The 5,096-nt window shown below is 40.1% G+C and overlaps 1 non-coding gene across 1 annotated transcript; it reads right to left on the minus strand.

Annotated features, from left to right (window-relative positions):
- Positions 1 to 929: 929 nt before the first annotated feature.
- Positions 930 to 1,037, minus strand: LOC112725591 (small nucleolar RNA R71). The gene has a single exon (XR_003164689.1). It is a non-coding gene; the product is annotated as a small nucleolar RNA R71 (small nucleolar RNA).
- Between the last annotated feature and the right edge of the window lie 4,059 nt (positions 1,038 to 5,096).

Below are 5,096 nucleotides of genomic sequence, written 5' to 3' on the forward strand. Positions count from 1 at the left end.
CTACCTAACTAACTTTCTCTCTCTAATTTTCGAAAATATCTTCCCTCTTTTTCAAAAATTTCTTTTTTTATTAACTAATTATTTTTATTTTTTATTTAAAAAAAAATTTTCGAAAAAAAAATACTAACCTTTTTCAAAAACTATTTTCAAAAATCACTAACTCTTTTTCAAAAATTGTTTTCGAAAATTCACTTCCCCCTCTCATCTTCTTCTATTTGTTTATTGATATACTAACATCTTTCCTTCAACTCTCCAAAAATCCGAACCCCCTCTCTCTCTGAGTTCAGATTTTCTTCCCTTCTTTTCTTCTACTAACACAAGGATCCCTATACTGTGGTATAAAGGATCCATATTATTATTACTATTTTTTCTGTGCCATCTTCTTTGTCATATGAGCAGGAGCAAGGACAAGAACATTCTTGTTAAAGCAGATCCAGAACCTGAAAGGACTCTGAAGAAAAAAATTAAGAGAAGCTAAAATACAACAATCCAGAGATAACCTTTCAGAAATTTTCGAACAGGAAAAGGAGATGGCAGCCGAAAATAATAATAATAATATAAGGAAGATGCTTGGTGACTTCACTGCACCTAATTCCAATTTACATGGAAGGAGCATCTCCATTCCTGCCATTGGAGCAAACAACTTTGAGCTGAAACCTCAATTAGTTTCTCTGATGCAGCAGAACTGCAAGTTTTAAGGACTTCCATCTGAAGATCCCTTTTAGTTCTTAACTGAATTCTTGCAGATATGTGATACTGTTAAGACTAATGGAGTAGATCCTGAAGTCTACAGGCTCATGCTTTTCCCTTTTGCTGTAAGAGACAGAGCTAGATTATGGTTGGATTCTCAACCCAAAGACAGCCTGAACTCTTGGGATAAGCTGGTCACGGCTTTCTTAGCCAAGTACTTTCCTCCTCAAAAGCTGAGCAAGCTTAGAGCTGATGTTCAAACCTTCAGATAGAAAGAAGGTGAATCCCTCTATGAAGCTTGGGAAAGATACAAACAGTTGATCAAAAAGTGTCCTTCTGACATGCTTTCAGAATGGACCATCCTGGATATATTCTATGATGGTTTATCTGAGCTACCAAAGATGTCACTAGACACTTCTGCAGATGGATCCATTCACCTAAAGAAAATGCCTGCAGAAGCTCAAGAACTCATTGACATGGTTGCTAATAACCAGTTCATGTACACTTCTGAAAGGAATCCTGTGAGTAATGGGACGCCTATGAAGAAGGGAGTTCTTGAAGTTGATACTCTGAATGCCATATTGGCTCAGAATAAAATATTGACTCAGCAAGTCAATATGATTTCTCAGAGTCTGAATGGAATGCAAGCTGCATCCAACAGTACTCAAGAGGCTTCTCCTGAAGAAGAAGCTTATGATCCTGAGAACCCTGCAATAGCAGAGGTGAACTACTTAGGTGAACCTTATGGAAACACCTATAACTCATCATGGAGAAATCATCCAAATTTCTCATGGAAGGATCAAAAGCCTCAACAAGGCTTTAACAATGGTGGAAGAAACAGGTTTAACAACAGCAAGCCTTTTCCACCATCAACTCAGCAACAGACAGAGAACTCTGAACAAAATGCTTCTAATTTAGCAAATCTAGTCTCTGATCTATCTAAAGCCACTGTAAGTTTCATGAATGAAACAAGGTCTTCCATTAGAAATCTGGAAGCACAAGTGGGCCAGCTGAGTAAAAGGATCACTGAAATCCCTCCTAGTACTCTCCCAAGCAATACAGAAGAGAATCCAAAAGGAGAGTGCAAGGCCATTGACATAAGCACCATGGCCGAACCTGTGAGGAGAGGAGAGGACGTGAATCCCAAGGAAGAAGACCTCCTGGGACGTCCAGTGGTCAATAAGGAGCTTCCCTCTGAGGAACCAAAGGACTCTGGGGCCCATCTAGAGACCATAGAGATCCCATTGAACCTCCTTATGCCCTTCATAAGCTCTAATGAGTATTCCTCTTCTGAAGAGAATGAGGATGTTACTGAAGAGCAAACTGCCAAGTTTCTTGGTGCAATCATGAAGCTAAATGTCAAATTATTTGGCATTGATACTTGGGAAGTTGAACCTCCCTTGTTCATCAATGAACTAAGTGATCTGGATCAACTGACATTGCCTCAGAAGAGACAGGATCCTGGAAAGTTCATAATACCCTGTACCATAGGCACCATGATCTTTAAGGCTCTGTGTGACCTTGGTTCAGGAATAAACCTCATGCCCCTCTCTGTAATAGAGAAACTGGGAATCTATGGGGTGCAAGCTGCTAAAATCTCATTAGAGATGGCAGACAGCTCAAGAAAACAGGCTTATGGACAAGTAGAGGATGTGTTAGTAAAGGTTGAAGGCCTTTACATCCCTGCTGATTTCATAGTCCTGGATACTGGAAAGGAAGAGGATGAATCCATCATCCTAGGAAGACCTTTCCTGGCCACAGCAAGAGCTGTGATTGATGTTGACAGAGGTGAAATATTCCTTCAATGGAATGAGAACTCCCTTGTGTTTAAAACTCAAGGATCTCCCTCTGCAACCATGGAGAGGAAGCAGAAAAAGCTTCTCTCCAAGCAGAGTCAACCAGAGCCCCCACAGTCAAACTCTAAGTTTGGTGTTGGGAGGCCACAACCAAACTCTAAGTTTGGTGTTGAACTCCCATATCCAAACTCTAAGTTTGGTGTTGGAGAGTCTCAACAAAGCTCTGCACATCTGTGAGGCTCCATGAGAACCCACTGTCAAGCTATTGACATTAAAGAAGCGCTTGTTGGGAGGCAACCCAATGTTTATTTATCTAACTATATTTTTCTTAGTTATGTGTCTTTATAGGTTCATGATCATGAGGAGTCACAAAATAAATATAAAAATTGAAAACAGAATCAAAAACAGCAGAAGAAAAATCACACCCTGGAGGAGCATCTGTCTGGCGTTCAAACGCCAGAACAGAGCATAGTTCTGGCGCTGAATGCCCAGAATGGGAGCATCCTGGCGCTGAACGCCCAAAACAAGCATGGTTCTGGCGTTCAACGCCAGAAATGGCAGCAAAGGGGCGTTGAACGCCCAAAATGGGCACCAACCTGGCGCTGAACGCCCAGAGTTGTATGCAAGGGCATTTTACATGCCTAAATTGGTGCAGGGATGTAAATGCCTTGACACCTCAGGATCTGTGGACCCCATAGGATCATCTCAGGATCTGTGGACCCCACAGGATCCCCACCTACCTCATCATCTCTCTTTCCATTCATGATCATCCCTTCTGTTTTCCATTTACCACTCACAACCATACACCCACTACCTTCAAAATTCAACATCTCTCTCCCACCCAATCCCACCCACATGGCCGAATACACACACCCCTCCATCTCCTCCATATCTTCTTCTTCTTCTATTCCTTCTTCTTTTGCTCGAGGACGAGCAACATTCTAAGTTTGGTGTGGTAAAAAGCATAGCTTTTTTGTTTTTTCCATAACCATTGATGGCACCTAAGGCCATAGAAACCTCTAGAAAGAGGAAAGGGAAGACAAAAGCTTCCATCAAGGATCTATAGCTCAGTGGTAGAACATTTGACTGCAAATCAAGAGATCCCTGAGATACCTCAAGGGATACATTTTCTTCCACACAATTATTGGAAGCAACTAAGGGTGGAACATCAAGAGCACTCCATCATCCTTCATGAAATCAGAGAAGATCTAAAAGCACTGAAGGAGGAGCAACAAAGGCAAGGAAGAGACATAGAAGAGCTCAAGGACATCATTGATTCCTCAAGAAGGAAATTCCACCATCACTAAGGTGGATTCATTCCTTGTTCTTACTTTCTCTATTTTTCGTTTTCTATGCTATGTGCTTATCTATGTTTGTGTCTTCATTACATGATCATTAGTAGTTAGTAACTTTGTCTTAAAGTTATAAATGTCCTATGAATCCATCACCTCTCTTAAATGAAAAATGTTTTAATTCACCATCACTAAGGTGGATTCATCACCTATGTGCTTATCTATGTTTGTGTCTTCATTACATGATCATTAGTAGTTAGTAACTTTGTCTTAAAGTTATAAATGTCCTATGAATCCAAGCTGTCCCTAACCATGTGCTTGTGGCGTGTAGGTGTCAAGTGAAAACTTGAGACTGGGCGGTTAAAGTCAAGGTCCAAAGCAAAAAAAAAAAAAAAAAAAAGAGAGTGTGCTTAAGAACCCTGGACACCTCTAATTGGGGACTTTAGCAAAGCTGAGTCACAATCTGAAAAGGTTCACCCAATTATGCGTCTGTGGCATTTATGTATCCGGTGGTAATACTGGAAAACAAAATGCTTAGGGCCACGGCCAAGACTCATAAAGAAGCTGTGTTCAAGAATCATCATACTGAACTAAGAGAGTCAATAACACTATTCGAAATATGAAGTTCCTATAGATGCCAATCATTCTGAACCTCAATGGATAAAGTGAGATGCCAAAACTATTCAAGAGGCAAAAAGCTATAAGTCCCGCTCATATGATTGAAGCTCTGTTTCATTGATAGTTTGGAATTTATAGTATATTCTATTCTTTTTATCCTATTTTGATTTTCAGTTGCTTGGGGACAAGCAACAATTTAAGTTTGGTGTTGTGATGAGCGGATAATTTATACGCTTTTTGACATTGTTTTTAGTATGTTTTTAGTAGGATCTAGTTACTTTTAGGGATGTTTTTAATAGATTTTGTGTTAAATTCACATTTCTGGACTTTACTATGAGTCTGTGTGTTTTTCTATGATTTCAAGTATTTTCTGGCTGAAATTGAGGGACTTGAGCAGAAATCAGATTCAGAGGTTGAAAAAGGACTGCTGATGCTGTTGGATTCTGACCTCCCTGTACTCAAAGTGGATTTTCTGGATATGGTTTGATTGAAAATGATGGTCAACTTAGAGCTCTTTGTGGAGTTAAAAGTGAGAGAGTTGTGTAGTAGTTGGAAACATCACCCTAAGTTCATGATGGTTGCATGCTCAAAGTTGGATAGCAATGGTGGGTGTAAAACCAAATGGCATGGGTCTAGGAGGTTGTTTGGAAGCTTCTTTGAGAATTCTAAGGTTATGCCACCCGGATGGAATAATGATGAC

This window comes from Arachis hypogaea, chromosome 11 (genome assembly GCF_003086295.3).
Source record: "Arachis hypogaea cultivar Tifrunner chromosome 11, arahy.Tifrunner.gnm2.J5K5, whole genome shotgun sequence".
In the NCBI taxonomy this organism is placed as follows: domain Eukaryota; kingdom Viridiplantae; phylum Streptophyta; class Magnoliopsida; order Fabales; family Fabaceae; genus Arachis; species Arachis hypogaea.